A 26,550-nucleotide genomic window follows, 5' to 3' on the forward strand; every position below is an offset into this window, starting at 1 on the left:
GGTTAGCGCCGGGGTAGGAATGACGGGAATACGGAGTGTCTGCTCTGATTGTTACAGTGAAAAACAAGGTGAGCAAGGTAAATTTAGTAGAAGTGTTCAGTTTAAAAGCTGTGAGCGAATTCGGTTTCGGTTGTTCTCTTGTACTTTTTGACTAAGTTGCCTAATTTTGTTTTCTTTGGAGTTGGAACTGTGCTTTTGGCGCGGACCGGGTTTCAGGACCGCGTATTCCCAAAGTCGCTACTTGATAACGTGGCGTTACGGATCAGTTTTGCTTGGGCCTCCACTGGCGATGGTGTTACCTGTGAAATTGCCGTGAAATGGTGATTAACAGACTATATCGTCAGGGAGTATGAAAATCAAATTAAACAAAAGACACAGTGTGTTAAATAGTGGTGTGATGATGGGAATATGACTATCTCGGACAGAAATATTTTACCCAGCAAAAGTCGCAACAGGTAAGGATCGCACTGGCTCTAATTTGCAATTAGATTTAAAAAACATTGTAATAATAGGTATCCGTGGAACTATTCTTATTACCGTCTTGAAACACTTGGTAGAAATCACTAGAGGAATAATTATTTTCATTTATCTAAATTGTTTACTGTAAACCGCGTGTTTGATTACTCTTCTTTGTTATGAAAGCCATTTTCTGAGTAATTTAAATAACACACAAGAAAAAGTGATGGAACCAAATATCATTTTCTGCCGAGAAACAATATGAAAATAATGGATTGTTTGCGCGAAAAATACCTAGTTATAATTATTTAAATTAATATTTAAAATGTGTATTCAGTTTAATTTTAACTCCCCTGTTTACATACTTAAAGTACAAGATGCTCGTTTTAATTTAAAAAATATATAATTCACCTTTAATTGAATCACTTCGCTGTTAAAAAACATGAAAGATTTTTATTACATAACTAAATCAATTAAAAAATGTTCCTTACGACTTTTTAATTTATTATGAATAGTTTAATATTGAGATTGTTTTTCAGCAACCCTACGAATAATGTTTACTCACAACAACGTTAGGTAAATTGATTGTTGTTTTACAATAAATAAATAGGGTAAACACGCGTATTTTTGGCACCCCCACATTTATTGGCGCTATTGGTTTCTTATGTGAATATAATTTTATATTAGACGCATTTGAATTTTCGAGTATCTCATTAAAACCCCATGAAAATACTGACGGTGTTAATAATGATTTCATTGAAATATTTCTGTTGCTTGAGTTAACACACGCACACTACTTTTAGTCCTGATTTTCTGATTTTTATGATGTTTTACAGGACTGCGTCATATTTTTCTTATTTATTAATAACAATATATCGTAATTTTAAACTTGCTGTTTATCGATGTTAAAAAAAAAGTTATTTTATCTTATTATGTCTGAGCAAATGAAAATATTTAATGTGTGAATAATTGTTCGAAATGTCTAAGGCGTCAATAACAGACAAAATTTTTATTATTTTCAATATTTTGTTGTATTTTAAAATGACGTGGCGAAAATATCCTATGATCGACCCACTTGGTGCAGGACTAAACTTGAAGAGATAATGCACTTTTCTTTGAGCAAGGATAAAAGGATTCGCAGTACATAGATTCACGGTATATACACTATGTGAAAATGGATTGCATATATCAAAATCTGGCAGCTTGTTATAGTCACATTTCATATGAATATTTCAATAATAATATCCCTAGAAATTCACTGTCAATGTCGTAATGCCCTCACATGAACTGCATTTTAATATATTTTTTAAATATGAGTACTTTTGTTTTTATGATATTATTTTCAGATAAACCTCACGTTTAATGAACAAGTTGTGCCAGAGCGGGAATAAACCTAAAAACTGAAGAGTTCAGTTAGGTACCTCAAAGTCCTCTACACTAACCACAAGATTTCAAATGACCATTAATTGATTTTTTCCATAAATTCATTCGGTCATAACTGTTCGTTTTAAACTATTACTTGTACAATGCTTCGAAGATCATTTAAATAGAACTTCCAAGAATTTGAGTAGTGTGGTTGTCAATCATGGGTAGAATGGTGAATGCTACTTGTGTATAAAGTGATCACTTAAACCACCTTATGATGGGTCGTAAACCCTGACTTCCATATTCTTCTTCATTTATTGAGTGAAGATGTCAATTTTTTTTCAGAAATTGCCCTGTCAGAAGGCTTTTCTAGGGATGCAACATCAGCAGTTAATTACTGCAATATCAAAAGATTATTATTTAACTCAATTTTATGACAAGCCCCTGGTAAAAATATAAACTTTTAAATCAATAATAATAATAATGATAATAACATGAAAAAAGTTAAGTGATTTAAAAAATCTTTAGATAGAAATGGCAACCCTCAGATTCGCAAAAGAATTTAATTGGTATTAAACTATTTTCCAATGTGGAAAACTCACCAGTAGGTAAGTAATGGTTTTCTTTGTCATTGACAAGTGACTGCGATCGGATTGTCGACTTTCTTCTGGTCTTTAAGGGATTAAACCCGACCCTTTTTATCATTACTTGGATCTGCTGTACGTGAATGGTTCAGTGTTGCCAGGCGATGTAAGGAAATGAAAAATGTGACATTGTGACGAGCGCCGAATTTATGAGTTAAATTCAAAATTATGTAAGTCACATATTATAATTATGTATGTGATGTAAAAATTATATTTCAATGTAAAATTAATATTTTTGTTGTTTGAATTCTATTTTATTTAAGGATTTTTGACATCTCAACTCAATAGATGAAGTAGAATGTGGAAGTCAGGGTTTACGACCTGTCATAAGGTGGTTTAAGTGATCACTTTATACACATGTAGCATTCACCATTCTACCCATGATTGACTACCACACTAATTTTTAGTAATTTTTTTTTAAAAGAGATTTTTCAAGATTCTTCGCATATCGGTTCTGGTATTATTATTTTTAAAAATACCTTAAACAAAAATAATAATAAAAAAATGCAGTTATTAACAGTATTTCCATAATTTTTGTGCACCTCTTAAATCTCCTTTAATAATATACAATTATTTTTTTAAGTGAATTTAGTATACATAACTTTAGCGATACGATTAGATAAATGATACACAACAAATGATAAATAAACAAAGATGAAGAAAACATGCATTTCATCAAAGATTAGGAAAAATTTGACTTTGCTATTTACAATTATGAGTGTTGTAATTTTTATATTATTTTTTGACATCTCATCAAAGATGAAGAAGACTATGGATGTCTAGGCATTTACGGGGCTGACAACCGTCATAGGTTTAAGTGATCACTTTACACACGTGTAACATTCACCAATTCTACCATTATTGACAACCACACTGCTCAAATTCTTAGAAGTTCTATATATATATATATATGAACCAATTCCGAAACGTTGTTCTTGAATCATTAGAACTTCACTAGAGACATCTGTTGCTGAGATGAAAAGAATCATTTTTAAATAACTCCTGTAATTGGAGATAATCCATATTTTGTTAACAAGTATTTGGACACACTCAAAATGTTGTAACTAAAAACTATTTTTTAAAATCGTCTTTACTATTAAACAAAAAAAATAAACATTTATATATCTAGAAACATAAAAAACTAAATATTGAATCTGTAATTTCTGCTTCTATTATCCCCGTTAAGTAGTACAAAACATGGAATACTTGTTTATGTTTTAAAAAAAAAGTACCTACGTGATAATTATTTTTCCCGACATGGTTAGGAACAATTCAACAAAAGACGATTTCGAAACTGCAGGCCTTAATAAATTATAATTACATAAAGCGGTAGGTACCCCTTTTCATAATGAGAACCTAACTCGAGCTTAAGAAATTTAACGTGATTAACCTAAATTCTATTATGTGACGGCGGGAAATTTATCAAATGCCAAAATCATTTATGGCGTTCTCCGAATTCTTCCACCTCTCTTGTTTAGTGTCAGAACGTTTATCAACCAAGGATTAAATTCCTAAAATGCGAATTCAAACGCATGATATATTTTTGTGCTATTTAATATAAAAAATATACCCATAAGCACAGAAGAGATATTGTTTTTTTCTGTTTTGGACAAAATTAATTGACTTTTTGATGTTGTAAATAAAGAGTATCTATTACAATATTTTAAGTGTACCTAAATCTTTGTTAACAAACCTGGGTTTTATATATATATATATATATATATATATAATATATATATATATATATATATATATATATATATATATATATATATATATATATATATATATATATATATATATATATATATATATATATATATATATATATGAAGAAGAATATGGAAGTACGGGTTACAGGACTTAAAACCTGTCATAGGCTAGTTTTAGTGATGCTTCGTATACGTGTACATTCAATATTCTAGCCATAATTGACCATAACGCACTACTCAGTTCGGAAGTTGTATACAATATATATTCTTCTATTGAGGCCTTCTTTAATATCTAGACATCTAAAAGACATGCAAGTATTAAATTTTATAAGCAACGCCAATCTAAATATGTATAAAAAAACACAAATTGAATAAGCGTTCAATACTGCAAACTTCAATGCTTTTTTTAAAAATAAATATTTTATCTGATTAAAATAATCCGAAATATATTTATTTTATAATTTATATTTGAAGCACTAACTTTGTGATTTTCCATTTTATAGTTATAATGCAACTTCGTTTTAAAATTACAATAATTATGTTATAATATATTTTTTTTGAATTTAGATGTGTCGTAAATTCAGAGTAGATATATCGCTTTATGATGTTTTTAGACCAAGCATTATTTTGAATGTTAGGTATATTTAATATATAAATTATAAGCACATATTTTCATAATGACAACATACACAGGGTGGCACACAAATAATCACCCTATCGGAAGATGTTATAATTTTAGCAAATCGCGTCGTACGTCAATCATATTTTAAATTTGTAAACAAGACAGCTGCAGTATACAAACAAATTGATAAAACAGGCACAAATGTGTTTCAACATTGGCGGCAGTCACTTGATATATCGCTCACTCCTTTCAAGAACGTCAGAAATCAAAATACTTAATTTTTCAGGAGAACGTTTTTAAAGTTTTAAAATATAACACAATGTATTAAAAATAAATATCAAGCCACTTATTCAACTTTTTACAGTGCAACAGGTCTTTTTAGGTAAAACCTGAAGGTTTTTCCTCCATTTGAAAAAAAATTGTAAATTTAAAAAAAATAATTAAACAACACACTTTCTGCCCTGTAGCGGGTAAATATTAAGTTAAAAATATGCCTCTTTCGCTGGGATATAGTTCATTTTCTGGGCATTTAAAAAACATGCACTGAAAATTGACGATTTTTGATTTATGACGTTCTTGAAAGGAGTGAGCAATATGTCATCTTTTCCACTTAACAGAAAAAATTGTAAAGGTCAAAATATCACTAAATTTTTTTTTTTTAATTAGTAAAAAAGTTACTCATAAACAAAATTGGATTAATTTCGCATCACCTTGAATTTGTTTGTAAATTGCAGTTGTCTTGTTCATAAACGTCAAGTATGATTGACGCCATTTGCAAAAAAAAACACATCTTCTGATAGGGTGATTATTTTGCGCCACCCCTTATTTATGCTATATTTCTATCACAATATATGGAACGAATTAAAATAAATAAATTTGAATACATTGCCTATAAATAATGTATTACAGCAATATTTTAAAGACGTTAAGAGTGTTGGCACGTACGCGCTCATGTGAGGAGATAAATTCACAAATCATTAAAATAAAAATACATTTGTTTATGTAATTCGGTCTTCGCGTTGATGGAATATTGATTTAATAAGAATCTATTTTTTTTTCAAAAATTATCCGCGATCAATATCTGTTATTTATAATTGCCAGAACACCTATGAAGACCTAGTTTAACTTTGATCAATATTTCTTCAACTAAGTGCGGTACTTACTTAGCCATACATATTTACGTATACCATATCGCTCAATCCTTTAAAAAACGTCATTTATCAAAAATCGTCAATATTCAGTTGTTCATGTTTTCGGAATGCACAGAAAATGTACTTCATCCCAGCAAAAGCGGCATATTTTTAACTTAATATTTAGGCAGATAGTGTTGTTTTTGCATTTCGAAGAAAAGGTATTGTTTCATTTTTTTAAAAAATACTTATACTAAATATTTTTCAACTGGAAAAAAATCAGGTTTTACCTAAAAAGATTTATTGCACAGTATAAAGTTCCATAAGTGGCTTGATATTTATTTTAAATACATTGTATTATATTTTTTAACTTTAAAAACGATCGCCTGAAAAATCATGTTTTTTTATATATGACGTTGAAAGGAGTGAGCGATATATAGGTTGTTTTCTGTTGAGGTTTGGTTTTTGAACTTGCAACATTGTTTCTACAGACTGTCAATTCGAAAGCTGACAGTCGTAGGTTCGGTGAATGGGCTGAAATCAATATTCAGCTGGATCCTCTTTTTAACTGAGAAAAAATATTTTCATTATTCAATTCAGCAACACAATGTTGTAATATCAATCCGTTTTTAATTAAAAATTTACTTGGTGAATATCATAATTTCTTGAATCTATTGTGACCGTATGATACTAAATGCATCGAAACACGCATCACAGTAGATTAAAAAAAATTGTGGTATTTTTATAAGTAAAATTGAAATTAAAAATAGAAAATGTATCTCAAAAGTAGGTGCTTGTGTATGCTATACATAAACAATAGACCATTGATGATGGTTAAATGTTCACGATGACAGCAAACATGTATTGCCAAGTATTCTTTTGAACTTTGTTTTTATATAATATTTGGATTTATTGCAGTGTCGAGTAAAGTTCTTTGTTTCCAAGAAAAACGAGCGTTAGTTACAAAGTTATACGTAGAGGTTAAGTAAACTCTAGAACGTACATATCGTAGTCATACAGGAGAAAGTGACCAAGTGCATTTTTTACAAAAACATGATCATTGACTATTTGATATCTTACTAGCCTAATATTGCCCTGAAAAACATCCCAATGGATTTTGAACTTGGAAGTATAATATATTGACTTGTTAAAAATGACTAACAGCATTGATGTTTATTTTCTTGCCAAGCAAAGGTGACTTAAATGGCCCTCCTGAACATTTTACGTTTTGACACTTGGTCACTTTCTCTTGTACGACTACGATATACATAACAGGGTTGATAAAGCACTCATTTAATTTTATTCGAAAAGTTTGCGTTTTTCAGTCTAAAAACAAAATCAAATAAAAGCACGGGCATAAGAATGAATAGTAAAAGGTATTTACAATATTTTCAGTATGTCAAAAAGCTTTGTTCACAAATTCTGGTTTTTATTCCTGTTGCCTTTGAAATTTATTCTGATTAAATGTGTGGTTTTATTGATATATTCAGCATATAAAAACTTTTAAGTACCTAATTTTATTAATTGATTCCGCAGTCACTTTATGCTAATATATATGTTTTTGTATATCTATGTTGTAGTAATATCTTATTCTTGATTCTCAATGATATAAAAAGAATAAATGATAGTGAGAAACAGCTCCTTCAACGTCCCAAAGACTAAAGAATTTAGAAGAATGCATCGAAACACGTGTCACAATTGATTTTAGAAATAGTGGCATTTACCAAGTAAAATTTATATAAAATAAACATTTTAGCAATCAAATTTTAGTAAAATGGTATCAATCATCTGTTGAATTGTCAATATTACAAAGCGTGTAAAGTGATCACTTGAACCAGCCAATATGGTGACCAAGAAATCTTACTACAAATATTTAGGCATACACAGGACAGAAGTCATGTATTATGAGCCGCATGATTGTGGAAGACGCGAAGAATGTATTCAAAGACATAGTGGTGTGGAGTTTTATCCTCTCTGCCTACCACTGCGGAGAAGCGGCATGATAGTTATGTGATTCATTTCAATATAAGCTGTTCATTTTTATATCAAGGTACTCGTACGTATAAGTGTACAACTTACACTAGCTAGCTTCTTTTTTTTATTATGTCTTTCATCTCCTATGGCAGTGCTCAGCAATCGGTGTGCCGTGACACACTGATGTGCCGCGAGCCGGATACAGGTGTGCCGCGGTCAAATTAATGTATTTGACACTTTATGATTATGCATCATATCGACGTGCCCTACGCAAAGTGCGCTAACTAAATTATTATCAATTTTGAGATATTTGGTGTATATTATCAACTGACCGTTATCTACAAACATAAACAAACAAAAAAATATGTAAAATAAAATACGCCTAGTTTTCAGGCGTATAAGACGCTATCAACATCGAGTTTTCGGAATGAACGGAACTCCTAAAACGCTAACTACTTAATTTTGACAAAGCATAAAATTTTAAAACGATTTATTACATTATTTTATCGTGTTTTTTAATGTATTACAATTTCAGATAAAACCGTTAATTAATAAAAAAAATACATTGAAAAAATCTTTTAAGCTCTCTACTGTAAAGTTACAGATTTACAGATAGAGTACTTTACGTAGGGGCCGTCGATATATTTAATACACAATGACAAATTAATTTTGATGATCTTGTCTTTTTTTTCAAAATGTAGTAAGGAATGATTATTATAACAAAATAATATTTAATGGTCTTTATTTTTTAGCTTTTGGTGTGCCGCGAAATTCTAGGAAGCCTTTTAGTGTGTCGTAGGTCGGAAAAGGTTGCGGGGCACTATCCTATAGTACAGAGTATTGTTTTTATTATTTTCTTTTACTTTCTTTTTTTCCTAGCTTACGTTAGCTGCATCACATAAAACATATTACACTCTTTTCTCCAAGACTTTATGGTCTAATATTCTTACAAATTCCTTATGGTCTGAAGATGTCGCGAACGGTAAAAGGTCGAAATGTTGTAAAAGCAAAACGTCGACCTTTAATTTTATATTACAATAATTTAAAAAACACACTTGGTAGGCACATTTTTCATGAAAATAAGAGTTGTTTCCTGAAAATACATGAAAGTGGAACCTTAAAAGGACTGAAATATTATTACGGTCTAATGGTCCCAAATGGGAAAAAAGGCGCTGAATAATTTTTACGGAAGATTTCTTACATAACGTCAGTTTTCTTTGTCTTTTAAAGGACCTTTGTCATGTATCCTACAATTTTTGAAACCCTTTTTCTCTTAACAACTCCATTCCATTTTATTAATACGATTTCTAGAATTAATTCTTTTCATTATTTTTCATAATAAAATATGTGGCCTATTAAAGTTCCGTTGTTTCACAACTGCTTTTATTGGGATGTCTGATGATGTCTAATTGACCACGCTGAGAATGAAACCCAAAGGTGAGTTTATTATTTTCTAAGATTAAAGTTATTGTATTGAAAGAAAGACTAAATATTTGATGATGTCTAATTGACCACGCTGAGAATCAAACCCAAATGTGTTTATATTTATTTAAGATTGAAGTAACTGTATTGGAAGAAAGACTAAATATTTGATGATATCTAATTGACCACGCTGAGAATCAAACCCAAGCGTGTTTATTTTTAAAGATTATTTAAGTTTGAGGCTACTGTATTGAAAGAAAGACTAAATATATAATGATGTCTAATTGACCTCGCTGAGAATTAAACCGAAAAATGTTAATTATTTCTTGAAGATTGAAGTAACTGTATTTAAATAAAGAGTAAATATCTGATGATGTCTAATTGACCACGCCGAGAATCAAACCCCAACTGTAAAAACCAAGTATGCCATTAAAAAAAACAATCGGTTTATAATTTCGAATCCAGAAGTGTCCGTTTAAATTTAACGGCCCGTGTTATAAATAAGGGTAAACATTGCTTTCAGCTATTTGTTACTTTTATCTCATTTAATTAGTGCTTCGATATTGGTTTGAAAATGTTTTAACTACAAGCTAAATAAAAAAAATGAATATCACGTTTTCTGGCGGGACTCACTTGAAAATTTAATCCAAGATTCGGACCTTGCATACAAATAAAAAGAGTTTCCGCTTAATAAAGGCTTTCTCTATTCCAACATAGATGGCTGTTGTGAACTCACATGCACAATGTCACGACCTTGATCAATGTACAATATCTCGTATCTAGGAGTTCTAAAAATTCGAGTACTGTGGTTGTCAATCATGGGTAGAATTGAGGTGTGTAAAGTGATCACTTAACCAAGCCTATGGCGGTCGTAAGCCCTGTAAATGCCCAGACAACGATATTCTTCTTTATCTTTATTGAGATGACAAATATATAATGTTTCAAAACACGATTAAAATATTATGTGAATATCAAATTATTACACAAAGTAATCAGTGAATCAATGAATCAAATAATTCGGTAATTATGGTGAAGTTTGTAGTATTAAAGCATCGTTTTCGATTCCCCCCACTATGAATATTATTTGAGACGTTTTATACACGTATTACTGATTCTTTAGTATGTACGAGTATGTATGGTATACGGTATTCAGCATATTCAGGTCGCTCCATATCAATAAAAGCTTTTCACACAGAGTGATTGCAAAAAGCTGTGTAGGTTTTACAAAGTTTATGAAAAGTTATTAATTGTAATATTTGAAGTGTGTCAAAATATTTGTTCACTTATCTGGGTTTATCCAATTAGGAGTTGTTTTATATCGACATCTCAATATAAACGTAGAAGAATATGTCAGTTTTGGTATTTACGCGGCTTACAATTTATCATAGGATGTTTATAGTATATTTAGGCTGTTTCTGTTCACAAATTTGAGTTTCTCCAATAAGGAGTTATTTTTATTGATAAATTAAAAAGTCTGGGTATTTACAGGACTTAAGACCTATTATAGACTGTTTTTAAGTGATCGCTTTACGAACATTAGCCATTCTACCCATGATTGACAAATACACTACTCAAAATTTCGGAACTTATATATATATATATATATATATATATATATATATATATCAAACAAATCAAATCTTTTCATTAATTGATTCGGCAGTCACGTTGTGTTAAAATCTATCATTTTTCATTAATTATTATTTAAACACCGTGTTTAACGGTGTTTGAAAATGATGCGGAATGCATCGAAACTCGTGTCGCAGTAGATTTTAAGAAATAGTGGTATTTACTAAGTAAAACATTAATTAAAAATCAAATCTTTCTAAAGTCTGTGAGTAGATGGAAAACAGGCTGACAAACATTGATCTAATTTAATGAACCCAGTATTTAAAATATAAAATAATGGTGACATTTTGAAAAAAAATAATACATGTGATTGTTTGAACATTCTGTGATATTTTCACGTTTTTATAACCCTTACAAATACGAGTATACATGGTACAAGAGATATGATGATACAAGAGATACGGATGACTTCCTTCTGAAATAAATTGGAGGTTAGTGTTTTTTGAAAAGTGAAAAGGGCCGAAATTAAAACATTGTTTTAATGGATATCTCCAGTCTGAAAACTTAACTTTTTATTGAACAAACTAAGCAAAAAGATTCTGGAACACAATCTTTCTTTTCCACGTAGTCTATAAATCATTTAGTACTTTATCAATAAACGTACCTATGTATTATACGTACACATCAAATATACTCGTATGTACTTTCTCATAGCAGTCGAAAACTTTCTATAAACTGTGATTGATAAGTTCTTCTTGAAATACTTTCGGAAACATCGTGAACGTAAGACAAACGAAGAAAAAAGTATTTTAGGGATTCAGAGATATAAAGTTACAGGCCCATTACACATATTGCCCGGTTTGAAGGTTGATTGATTGACTCTCTCTGAACAATGCCATTGTTATAAAATCTTATTTTTTGGCAATTTCTTCTTGAATTTTATCTACAAAAGAACCACGCTTTAAATGATCCATAGTATTTTTTTCTTCATTTCTTCATTAATATGGTTTGTTTACTTTACACTTCTTGCCATTTCATGGTATATTTATATATTTTGTAAACATATTCAAAAACTCCCCTTAGAAATAACCTATTCGTGACTATACAATATAATACAATGATCATTATGGGAATCACTATGGTATGGTGCCTAAGAGAAAACTCTATAAGAATATACATATGAATATTGAAAGCCAAGTTAAAATATATATGAGATGTGTTAGACCGATTGCCACATATCGCTCACTCCTTTCAACAACATCATATATAAAAAATCGTCAATTTTCATTTGTTTTCGGGGTGGCCAGAAAATATACTATATTCCAGCAAAAGCGGCATATTTTTAACTTAATATTTACCCGCTACAGGGCAGAAAGAGTTGTTTTTGCATTTTGAAGAAAAGGTTTTGTTTAATTTATTTTTTAATATACTGAAAAAACAATGAAATGGAGAAGAAACCTTCAGGTTTTACCTAAAAATACCTGTTGCACAGTGAAAGTTTAATAAGTGGCTTGATATTTATTTTTAATACATGTTTAAACTTTAAAAACGATCTGAAAAATCAATTTTTTGATATATGACGTTGTTGAAAGGAGTGAGCGATATGGGATAAAGACCAGAACAGACACAGCGAGAGCTAAATCTCTTCATAGGACATCGAGACGTAGAACCGGAAACATTGAAATACCGAATAAGGAACACGGAAATTCGGAAAAATGTGTAGTACGGAGGATATAGTCAGATGGGGAAGACAGTGAAGACGATTCCGTAATACCCATGTCAAAAGAATGCAAGAAAATAGACTGTCTCGAATAACGGAACAAACAGATCCAAGAATCTATAATAAGAAAGAAGAAGAAGATAATTATAGTCAATATCATAGATAATTTCGAAACCGTGACTTATATGGGTAGCTAAGTGCGATAACCACTGTACTATGTATTTATCCGAAAAATGCAAGGAAAAATTGATATTTTAAATCATTGATTTCATCACATTTTTTTTATTTGTTTTTAAAATAGACCGGTTATTAATTTTCACTGATCTGTCACTTTCAAGATTTTCTTGCGTCGGAATTTACGATCGAAATTCAATAATTTATCTTTAGTGCTTGTTCAATTTCAGCTAATGAATTATTCATTAATAATATAATTGAAAATGTAGGCGCCAAATTTGAAGCAAATTTTAGTGAAATTATTAAATCACGTTTCCGATAAATTCAATTTCGACAGAAGTTATGAATTTATGTACGCTTAGACTAACAAAGGTATTTGTGATTGCACGATGTTTGAACGTACGTATTTATTACTTTTAATTAAAAAAAAAAGAAAAATGTCCCTCTCCAAGCACAAGAGCTCAGTCTCTTTTTTGGAAAGGCTCAGCGTAACTAAAATTATAAGATTGTATTAAGTAGAAATGTATAGAAATTGTATTAAATTGTAGAAACAAATGCAACTATTTTAAATAATAATAAAAAAGAGATATTAAAAAATATATTAAGTCGTGTATTCACAGAAAATTAATTTGTTAAATGAATAAAATGATTGCAACAGTACCAATATTATTTATTATTTATTAAAATATATCACAGTCATTGGATTATTCACTCTACGGATGATATGCTAGTATTATAGGTACAACATTTCGAGTGTGTCTAAATATATACTTGTTAACAAATCTGGATTATCTTCAATTTTTTTATATATTATTTTTTGTCCGCCTCCGTAGTGTAATGGTCAGCACGCTCGGCTACCGTACTGGAGGTTTAGGGTTCGATTCCCAGGGAGGGTCAAATAAATACAAGTGATTTTTTCACTCTAACATTTATTTAATATTACCCTGGAGTGGTACCTGAAGCGGAGGTCTGATCACCTTTCCTTCATGTGTAATGTTATGTTATCGCGTCGCGTGCGCTACGTGCGCGAAGACACTTTGTGATCAGCGTACGCGTGCACTCGATGACGTCCACATTGAACAGGACACTTTAGTCCCCTTTTTGTCAGGAGGCAGGTTGGACTGAAGCGAGTATTAATTAAAACACGGTATTGACTATTTATATATTTGTTTATTTAAAAACAACAATACGACAGTCAATACTCATGTGCTTCCAAACAGCTGTTAAGTTATGTTACACCCGACTCTCACGAAATACCAAATTAGACTATGTTAAAAACCCTCTTGCTTTAGGGTAGAGAATCATAAAATGCTGTACCGATTTATGGTCATGGGAACGCATACTAGAACCGGACAACATATTGCAAGCAAATGACGAGTCCCTCGACTTTCTAAAAAAGGACATTAAAAGTGCGAATGAGAAATGGCAGGGCCATTACACATGTGTTAATGATCAAGATAACACTGCGTTAATATGATGCAGTGCCCTATGCACCATTGGGGTGGGGATAAGGGTTTGAATGAATGAATTTTTCAACATCTCAATATAGAGGAAGAAGAATAAGTTCCAAGAATTTGAGTAGTGTGGTTGTCAATCATGGGTATACTACCCTAATTATAAGTGCATGTTACAAGTGTGTACCCCGTAAATGCCAAGACTTCCTTTTTCTTCATCATCTATGATGAGGTGTCGAAAAATAATATAACAGGTGTTTAAATTTGATACAAAACATCTTTTGTTCTTTTGTATATACAAAAATAAGGTCTGATCATCCCAGGGCGTACAGCTTGGCATTTGGCTGGCTTAAGCGAACACTTATACACTTGTGTAACGTTCACCATTCTGTCCATTATTGAACATCCATATTGCATTCATTTTTTAAACTTGCGTATATGCAATGGTCTCGGTTACCTTCTACAAGACGGTAATTTTTTTAATAGATTTAGAAGTAATTGGAAAAAGGAAGATCGAAGAACACTTGATAATGATAAACATATAAAAATATACATGTGTATATGGTGTGTTGAGATGTTTTGGGCATGTGAATGAAATGAATGAAGAAAAAATAGTAAAATAAATATATGAGATGAACAGGTGGTTGGTAATGAAAGCAGAGAAAGACCGAGGAGAACTTTGCATGATCAAGTATGTCAAATAGTTAGGCGTGGTCAGGTCAGGAGTTAGAATAATCGGCGGATATGTATAAGGAGATACATGAATGTAAAAGAGGCAAATATTGTTTGCAAAGACGGATTGGTGTGGCGTTCTATTCTCTCTGCCTATCTCTGTGAGGACCACAGTGTAATGGTTAGTTCGTTAGTTTGCATACCTAAGGCAAATATTTGTTTGGTCAGATGAAAATCTTCAAATTGACATATTTCGACAGACGAAGGTATGGAGAACCATGCGTGATGATGAGGTTAGTAGTACCTTGCTTTGGTAACAAGATTATTTGAGGATTAAATCCCTCGATAGGGTTGGATTACTGTACTCGTGACGATGTAATTTATACGTGTCGTGGATCATGAATTTCGACACACAACTTGTTACTCTTGCCCTTGCAAACGAGGCATTGAATTAATTTTCTTGACCTATTTACAGATATTCTCGATATTATATTAAACACACATATTTCACAACATTTTTATTTAACAAAAGTCACATGAAGGTGAGGATCTATAAAACCTGCGTAAGACTGATCTTGACATACGGCACGGAAACAAGAGCCGACACCGCGAGAACAAAAAGTCTTCTTAGGACATCGGAAATGAAGACTCTACGACCCATTGCAGGCCTAACACTTCGCGACAGAGTTAGAAACTCAGAAATAAGAAAAATCTGCGATGTTGCAGATGTTGTGCGGTGGGGAAGAGAAAGAAGACGTTTCTGGAGAAATCATGTGGGAAGAGCGAGTTCGGATCGAGTGGTGAGGGTGGCAGCGGACAGCAGCATAGGCGGGATCAGACCCCCAGGAATACCACCTAAACGATGGAGGCATAGCTGGTCTTCCACCTCCCAGGAGCGGACCGGAGAATGACAGGACCTAGTCCTAAAAGAAGAAGAAGAAGAAGAAGATAGTCTTATATTAAGATACACCGAAATAAATCTTGCGATCTAGGGTTAAATAAAATATGTATATCATTTTCGTAAATAAAAATCTTTTGTTATCAGTAAATTTATGGATTTTTTTAAAGATTTTTTCATTTGATAAATTCGTAAAAAGTTCTACCAATAAATTCGCATTTTGGTCCATTAAGCCTCCAATATCGTAAAAGAATAAATATAATAAAAGAGACATTCCATTGGCGCCGAAAATAGGAGATAACAAAATGGCGTTGGCAGCTGAAAAGATACGGCTGCTTCTGGGAGTAGCATATTAAAACTGTTTGCGGTGGGAAATTTATTCAGCGAAAATAATATCTGTGGCAGAGTCCGGCCAACCGTCCATTGTTCGCTTCTGTTCCACGATGTATGGAATAATAAGGACGACTTTCATCAATTTTCCATTCAGGCTACCTATTATTCCTTTATTGTTCCATATTTTTTACCTCCCATTACCGCAAAATCTTTCTTCCTTTCGAGATATGTTAAAAAACACGCCACGCTTTTATATTATACTGATGATAATACTCGTAATAGTCGAATTGTTGCCGTGACTCTACCTATTTCGACTGATTCAACGTCCTAAGAACACGACTCTAAAATTAAGACTTAGTTTTACTTTTAAAAAAAAAATGGTAGTAGGTAATATTAGTATATAACTACTCATCGAGATTTTAATGTCTACCGGTTTTAAGACGTACCCGTCTCTTCGTCAGGACAATCACTACCACAGCATGCAAACAATACTACCCTTCACTTATTTAAGCTGTAGCGTAGTGACGTGTAGCATGCTTGCATGTTGGTGTAGTGATTGTCCTGATGAAGATACGGGTACGTCTCGAAGCCGGTAGACAAAAATCTCGTAGAGTGGTTTTATACCAACATAACTATAATTTTTGTAACAGTTTAAAAATGTTTACATATATAATTAAATATTTTCGCAAATTTAATGACGTGAGTAAAACGATATATTTTCATGTACAGTAAACCCATCTATAATGTTTAGATAGGTTCCGCGTTATTGGACGGAACATTATAGGGGGTTGATATTATAAATTGTATTATTACATTTCAACCAGCGGATATGGCTGGTTGAAATGTAATAATACAATGAGTCATTATGAAATTAAATTAAAACATTTACCCTCATATAACGTTCCCTCCGATAACAAGGAAACTATCTCAAGGTTATAAAAAGATTTACTGTAATATTGGTCAGGAGTCGAATTAAGTAAAATAAATATATTTTTTTCAATTTAATTTCACTTGGTAATTCCAATATTTCTTAAAATCTCTTATGACACATCTCAATATATTCCGCATCATTGTATCAACGCTGTATGTAAAACTAAGTGTTCGCACTAAGTCTAAATTTTAGAGCTACAGCGTTATTTACACACGTAAAATTACAAAAAAAAAACATTGATCACATGCGTTTTTTGGTCGACCCGAGGACCAACATGCACTAAGGATTGCAGAACAACATGCACTAAAGGCTGAGGCCTTAAGAGCTATGTTGTAGCTTGTTTTCACATATGGTATATTAACATACATATAGCAAGATATATCACCCATTTTCATATCAATTTGTGTTCCCATTTTCACCTGATCTAGGGCCAGACTATATAGAACTAACTAACTAACTAACCATCACGCCGCTTCCTCGCAGGGGTAGGCAGAGAGAATAGAGCGCCACACCACTCTGTCCTTGCAAACGTTCTTCCACGTTCATGTATCTCCTCATACATACCCGCCGATTGTTACGACTCCTAACCTGACCACTTTCAAGTATTTGGCATACCTGATCGTGCCATGTTTTTCTCGGTCTTCCTCTGCTTCTTTTCCCGCTAACATTCGCCTCATAAATTTGTTTTACCGTACTTTCCTCACTCATTCGTTCTACATGTCCAAACCATCTCAACACACCTTTCTTAATTTTATCGATAATGCTTATCTCAGCTTTGCATTCCTTCCTTATTTCACTATTCGTACATCTATCATACATCGTTTTGTCGCACATTCTTCTGAGAGATCGCATTTCGACTGCATTCAGTCTACTTTCATCCTTCTTTTGCCAACTCCATGTTTCACTTCCATACATTAGAGTTGGAACCAGGACTCCGTTGTGCACTGCCAGTTTAGCTTCCGCTGATAGGTTTTTATTTGCTAAAACTGATTTCAGTGCACCATTAACTTTGTTCCCAGCATAGTCAAATGGAAAACCTTTATATTATTTTTATTTATTTATTTATTAAGTAATTATTTTCACATATGGTATTTTAACATACATATACCCAGATGTATCACCCATTTTCATATCAATTTGTGTTCCCATTTTCACCTGATATAGGGCTAGACCATGTATGTATATAGACAAATGGAAAACATTTATATTATTTTTATTTAAGGCACCTTTTGTTACGAAATACCCCCATTTTATTTTACGAAATATCCACAAATTAGAGCTGTCGGCCGTGCATCACTCTGCTTAGATCGTGCAAGCGGATTTCGTGAATTCAGCACAAAATTTCACCGATCTAGATAGGGTAATTTATTTTATCCGCCCCGAGTTTGTGAAATTTGAATTTAAAAATAGAACAGAACGTGATTCGAAAAAAATTCTCGGTGAAAAATAACCTCCCTTATCTTTTATTTGTAATAGATTTTCTTAACGATAATGGTTACATAATTCGAAAGTGATTTTCTTTTATAATATTTTTTGCAGGTACTTTGTGAAACATTTTAAATAATGAAACTTTATAAAATATTACGAAAATTTTGTATTCTCAATATTATTTGCATTTATTTAATTTGTAATTATTATTTAAAATATTTAATTTAGTTTAGTTGTACATTTTTTTTACATGTTTGTTATGCAACCCCTAGTGCATGTTGGTCCTCGGGTAGACCAAAAAACGCATGTGATCAATATTTTGTGTAGTTGTAAGTGTGTGAATAGTGCTTTGGTGGTGACGGGTAGTATTGTTTGCATGCTGTTGTAGTGATTGTCCTGACGAAGAGATGGGTACGTTTCAAAACCGGTAGACATAAACAGCTCGTTGAGTGGTTGTATGCTAATATTACTAACTTTTTAGTTATAAAAAAATAGAGAAATTTTGTTTTTAACCACTTTTACATTTGGTATTTTTCTCCAACCGGTTTTGACAAGAATCTTATCATCTTCAGGGTTGCACGTGTGCTAAATAATTTAATTATCCATTCCTTAATCCCGGCCACTCACCTAACTATGATTGTTTTACAGTTTTAGATTTAGTACATGTCCAGCCCTGAAGGTGACAAGGTTCTTGTCGAAACCGGTGCGGTGGGAGAAAGGTACCAAAAATAAAGTGATTTTTTTTAAGTTATGAAAAAACTATACAAAAAAATGTTGAAAAATGATATTTTGTAAGAATGAGCCATAATATTGAGATAATAATTTCGTTTTTTTTGCGTTTTTTTTTTAAATGATTAAAATATGAAGTATAATTCAAATCTGGTATTTTTTTTAGTAGAGTTTTTACCCTTACACTATGTAAAGGTTTCATATGTATTAGTATTCGGATTTAGTTTCGAAAGAAGGTTCTGATCAACCCTTAAATAAAGTGCTTGACCGCGATACGTTCTGTAAAAATAAAATAAAATAAAGGAAAATCCGTTACCTAAATATTTATTCAAAAATAATTTTGAAAGCCACTCTAGTTTGTAAAGCTCCAGTGGATTTTATAAAAAAGAATGGTTGAAACTTCACAAAAAGGATTAAAAAATCATTTGTGTGCTGAAAATTTAATACGGGTCTTTATGGAACTGAACTCAGTCGGAATGAAGTTTCTTTGTTAGACTTATTTGTGGCAGATGTCAACCTGCCTCTTTGTGAGAAGGAGCCATTTTAAAATGGCCGGACTCTAGGTACACATTTTTTAAAAATAATTTTATTTATCACATTTTTTTTGTAAATTATCGCATTGAAATATACCGAATGGATACTCCCGTCGTAAAACTCACACGAAAACAGTTTGTCATCGTCAGTAACAATATCTCTTCGTAAACCACGTATTCAGAACTTTAGTTACACATTCATGTTTTACATCGTAAGTAACAAAATCTCTTCGTTGCTCAGATCTTTGGTCACTCATTCATATTAAGTTTTACATCTTAAGTAACAATATCTCTTCGTAAACTACATGTTCATAACTTTAGTCACACAATTATAGTTTCACGTTTCTTCTCAAGTTGCACGTTGCTCGTTTATTTACTTTTTTAAAATCTTAAACTTTAAATACTCGTGTTGCTTTGAAAAAACAAAAAAAAAGAATACTTATTCACGTATTTATTTTTCGAAATATTTTTATTTTTCAATTTTTTGTAAAAGTTATTATTAGTTACAGTAACAGTAACAGAACATTAAAAAATGCAAAGTGGTATTAACGCCGTAAAACTCACACGGAAACAGTTTTACGTCGTAAGTAACAGTATCTCTTCGTAAAAACTACACTCTAAGTTCCCTTTCGAATATGACATAAGGTCGCCATCTTGGTTTTTCTCTGTCGCAATCTATTTTATCGACAGAACAATTTTAAAATCAAAAAATTAAAGGAAAACATTCCTTTACACGTACGTATATAATAATAATATCTCGTCTGTTGTGGGCAGGCCCGGCGCAAGACTAACAAGGCGAATATTGCTTTTTTATTAGAACCGGTAGTCGGGTTAAATTTTCACGATGTCTGTTATGGACGAGGGTGACTTAGCAACATTAAGTATTAATTTCATTTCCCAACTCAACATGGTAAATGTTCACTGTTAATCTTAATGGAGGCTAATGTTACTCGACGCGAAAAAGCTCTATAAGAGTTACGGCACATACCGAATACGAATATTTAGAAAAAAAAACTAACGAAATATTTTTTTTGTTTCTTATATATTCGACAACCAAAACTGAAAACTTAAATAAATTAGTACACTGTCTTAAGTAGTAACATTTGTTTTATTTTTAATTTTGAAAATCAGTGAGTTTAATATAAAAACCAGAGCAAAAAAAATAGTGGGACAAAAACCTTTTTTTATTAAATATTTTTTCACACCATTATGGTATTTCAATTTGATTTCTGATTGTAGTCTCATAGTCTCTGCCCGCCTCCGTAGTGTAATGGTCAGCACGCTCGGTTACCGTTCTGGAGGTCCCGGTTCGATTCCCAGTGGGGGTCAAATAAATATAATTGATTTTTTCGCTGTAATATTTATTCAATATTACCCTGGACTGGTACCTGAAGCGGAGGGCTGATGACCTTTTCTTCATGTTCAAACGATCAAGATACACTGCGTTTATATAAAGCAGTGCCCTATGCATCATTGGGTTGCGGATAAGGGTTTTATTATATTCATTAGTCTCATGGTCAGTATTGCGGGGTCGAAGGTCGAGTTCAAACCCACTCTACCACAACTTGTTACCTATTTTTAATAATATGGTATAAAATTTGAATATTTTTGTATGTAATAAGAAATAAGACTTAAACTCTTTCTTCTTGATCGTAAGTATTTTAAATACTCGAAATCGGTCAGGTCAGGAGTCGGAATAATCGCCGGGTATGAAGATGAGATGCATGAATGCGGAAGAGGCGAATATTGTTTGGAAAGACAGAATAGTGTGGAGTTTTATTTTCTCTGCCAACTCCTGCGGAGAAGCGGCGTGATGGCTAGTTAGTTATTTATTTTCCAAAAGTGAGTTTTTGTAAAAGCATTAAATGTTATTGTACACAATAAAAAAACGAAGTACATATTTGTAGTCTTTGTAGGTACTTTTAAGCACAAAACTTCGAAATTAATTTTCTTACTGAGTGTTTGTTCAATATATGAGACGTCTCTTGAAGTACCTACTAAGAAAAATATGTGATTAAAAATGTGTGTTACCTCAAGAAACTTACACTAGCAGTAGCTTGTCTAACTTACACAAGCTTGTACAAGTACCGATATGCAATCCCAAGTGCCCTAGTTATTTTTGATAAATATATTCCATTCTTAGATCCAAGAATCTGTGAGTGCCTAATCGATCACCTTGGTTTGCATAGTCGAAGATCAAGCTGATGGTGCGATGATCAGACCAAGCCTTCACCATGATCGGGTGATCTGTTTTAAGCTTCTCAGAATACTAGCTAACGAAGGGTAGACAGAGAGGATAGAACGGTACACCATTAAGTCTTTGCAAATTATTATTATTTTTTTACTATTTAACTTTTATATACATATATATATATATATATATATATATATATATATATATATATATATATATATATGTATATATATATCATCATAGATGAAGAAGAATATGGAAGTCTGGGCATTTACGGAGCTGACGACGACCATCATAGGCTGGTTTAAGTGATCACTTTACACACGTGTAACATCTGTAATTGGAGATAATCCAGATTTTGTGAACAAGTGTTTGGACACACTCAAAATGTTGTATTTAACTTTTGTTTGACCCATGTTTATTATTCCTATTATTTTTATATTTAAAAAAATCCGGAATGTATTGAAATATTTATTAGGTCAGAAGTACGAGAATGTTGGTTGGAAAATGTAGCGTTCTCCCTAGGCAGCGATTTTTAAAGCGTAAATTCCCGTATATGACAAAAGTAATTACTCAATATGTATGTCCTATGACAATCTCAAAGTAAATTCGAGACTATCTGAAGAATTTATGTTTATATAAAGGTATAAATATTCATATACTAGGAAAGATGTTTAAAGAAAAGTGCGTAACCTTTGGGATTGAAGAGATTTACGTGGAAAAGTCTTTTGGAGTTTATTATACATACTATCGTCGCATTTACTGTTACTGCGTATAGAGGAAACCTGGAGGATTTCCTGCTCTTGAACGTATCAGGGACCGAATACTTAAAAAAAATGTTGACAATCTTATACTTTGTGCTATAATTTAAATTGAGAATATTATAATATTTCTTAACCAAACGATAAATAAATACACCATCGTCATTACAAATTACTAAATAAAATAGTTAACGAAAAAAAATGTAATGCAATTCAAAAATGTTTGTTGTTACCGGTATGTCATAGTTTTAGTGCAAAATAGTGTATAAAGATGATGGAACGTTTTCAGAAATTATCAGGAGACAACCAGATTTTAAACTAAGAAATCACTGTTATACTATAATTATCTTGAAATATTTAAATTTCATGTCAAAGTCGAAGGTAAACGCAGTAAAAACTAGTATATCTAAGGTTAAAAACTTGAAGTAGCGGTTCCACTATAGTAACAATTCGTAATTTAAAAATAATAAAATGTCGTGGTAGACTCAAACCTATGTAAGATATTATTCGAATTAACCAATTAAATATTTTTTAATGTGATTAAGATATTTATTTATTAATACATAACAAGATGATAAGATATCTAGCTAAATTTTTTAAAATAGGATGGCTACAACGCTCATAAAAATATTTTGATAACCTCAAAAATACTCGATTCCATCACGAATGAAACGAATTTTGTTTGATATTTTATAAAGTGGTTTAATTTTTTGTATTGCTTTAAAAAATAAATCAAATTTACCATGTTTATTTTTGGTCATATGACCCATGAATTAATTGCATTGCGGTTTATTTTCTTGGCATAATTTTCAATTTGATGCTTTTGTTTCTTTGATAACTTGATTACATATTTAATAAGGCGTACGGGAAAAGTTTTTCAATCGGTAAATTCATTTCGCTATTATTTTCTCGAGCTGAAAGTTTTCCCGGAAATTTTTGTTGATTCCAAACTTTGGGGAAATTAATGTCGGTAAGGGTTGGCGATAGGTAGTAAGCAGTGAAAGCAGTAGACAGGGTAGACTGGAAGAAGAAAGTCAATAGGAGACAAGGGACATATCGATTCCGTATAGCTAAGGATCCTAAGTAGGTACTGAGTTACGCAAATGTGTTTCGGGAATAGAAGTATTATAATTGTGTCAAGGATCTTGGTGAATCTTGGTATTTTTTTAAGGGGGAAATAAAAATAGAAATAAAAATATGCAATATCAAGGACGGAGAAAGTCAAACAAGGAACACTATAAACTACAACCAGTGGTTGAATTATTTTAGATGAAATATTACTGTTAATATATTTTTACTCAAAAATAAATCATTATTTATTTATTCAGACACTGGATTATTTACCTACAGATGATATATCATTATTATAGATTTTTGTTTGCTTTTTTTTGTTATTGCTTTTTTCCACACATCCAATTTAGTACATCTTTTTAAAAATGATGGATGTTTCATATCAAGTTGTGATATCATTATTCAATACTTATATATTTTTTTCTCATAAAATTAAATTAAATTTATATAGCCTCAAATTTCTTATATATTTATTATTATTATAATTTATGTCTATTCATTTGTATCTGTGTGTATATAAGAGTATTATTTTGTTACTAATTATATGAACAATTATATAAATCATTAACTATACACTCTATTTCGTTATTAACTTGACCACTTTGCTCAAAAAAGTAAATAATTCTCTCTATTTCCTTATGCTACCATTAAATTTTTTACCCACCCTAAAACGTTATCACGATTAAATTTCGCTTAACACAAGCTCGATATAAAATCCGCCGGAAAGGCAGTATCCTTTTAACATTCAGCGAAATTGATTTAGCATTAATAGCCACAAAGTTTGCAAAGGTTTTACATTATATTTGATCGGTTTTAAATTTTTATATTTCGTATTCATTTGTATGGTGTTATAATTATAATATAGAAGATACAAACATACATAATGTGGTTTAAACGTATGAAATCTGCATCGTTTATGTTTGAAATTTGTGATCAGTTACTAACAAGGATGCTCCCGCTAACCGAACGCAGTTCATTTTCGCCCCAATCTCAAAGAAATTTGGAGATCTTGGAAGTTCTTAAAAATCTGGGTATAGAGTAGCGCCGATTCTAAATCCACCATCTCACGGGAATTTTGAGAATTTTGTCCCTGAAATAATCTTGAAAAGTATAAATAATTTAGCAATTTGTAGCTAAAGTCTCCCCGCCCTACGATTTTTTTTAAATCTCCTCCCTGATGCTAAAAATTCTAGCATTCTGAAAAGTTAAACAACATTTTGTGCGCCAACGACTTTTTTTAGTCGTTGTTCTGAAATTGGACGAAAGTTGGACCTTTATGGAGCGGGCTCTGAAAAACTTCGTTTCAAAGAGGCTAAGACTGGTAATGTTTACCATGTACGGGTACGGGATCAATTGGCATATGAATTAAAATATAAGTGTGATTTTTATCAGTATTTTTTTGTTGTTATCTGAGATCATCGAATAAGAGATGGTGGTATTTACTGAGTAAAATTGAAAAACAATGTACAAGTATTACTTCAAAGTGACTGCCAAATCAACAAATGAAATCAAAATTTTTATGTTTGGATTCTATGTTTATGTGACAGAACATGCCTTCGTTACAACAGAATGTGTCACTTTGCATATAAATTATAAAGAAATTATTGATTTTAGTTGTATTTTTCCAAAATTTGAGAAAATTTTTAGTTAAAATATTTACTTGATTTGTCGCAAAAGGTTCTCGTATAAACAAAAACAAAAATAACGTGAAAATAGTTTAAAAAAATCAGTCCTATAATTTGAAACGTAGAAATATTTTCAAAGTTTTCATATGTGTAATATGTATAATTATCACACCATTTTCGTGAATTTTTTTCCCCAAAAATATTACGTTTCAACTGAAATAAAGAAATAAATTATGGCCATTGTTAGAAATTTTATTTTGATTTTTCACTTATTTGAAGTAACCCATTTTATATTTTATATACTTTGTGATAAGGGTTAATTGATAAATGCGTTTGTATTATCTACATACGTATAGTCAATTATTATAAAAGTATATATAAGGGTCCACCGAACAATAAAATGACTTGACTGCAATCAGTGTTAAACGTTGCAGCGAGACATGGGTAATTTATAAATTCAGCCACATTACACCACTACTTCACCAACTACACTGCAAGGTTGGAATATATATATATATATATATATATATATATATATATATATATATATATATATATATATATATATATATATATATATATATATATATATATATATATATATATATATATATATATATATATATATATATATATATATATATATATATATATATATATATATATATATATATATATATATATATTTATATATATATATATATATATATATATATATATATATATATATATATATATATATATATATATATATATATATAAATATATAAATCTGTCTACTCATGTATACATCAAGACATAATATGGCTCCAGAGTAACCAAAGTAGCTGTGTATTCCAGACCAATTGGTTGAAAGACGTCTCAAGGTTCAATCGGCTGCAACAAATGCTATGGGTAAAGTGATGTTACCAGCTCGCAACCAGCGCACTAATTTTGACAACCGTACATTTGTTGTTGCCGGACTGATGGCGTGAAATGCTCTTTTACCAGAAAGTACGAAATAGTGAGATGATTTTTAGAAAAAAAAAAAAACAGATTCGTTTGCTCCATCATTTCCACAATCTTCTTTTCCCCAATAAAATCACGGTGAAGCGCCCTTGAGATAGTATTTCACGAAAATGACACTATAAATA

Source organism: Brachycentrus maculatus, unplaced genomic scaffold, assembly GCF_059751285.1.
Source record: "Brachycentrus maculatus isolate JH-2025_06_01 unplaced genomic scaffold, ASM5975128v1 h1tg000438l, whole genome shotgun sequence".
NCBI classification, from domain to species: Eukaryota; Metazoa; Arthropoda; class Insecta; order Trichoptera; family Brachycentridae; genus Brachycentrus; species Brachycentrus maculatus.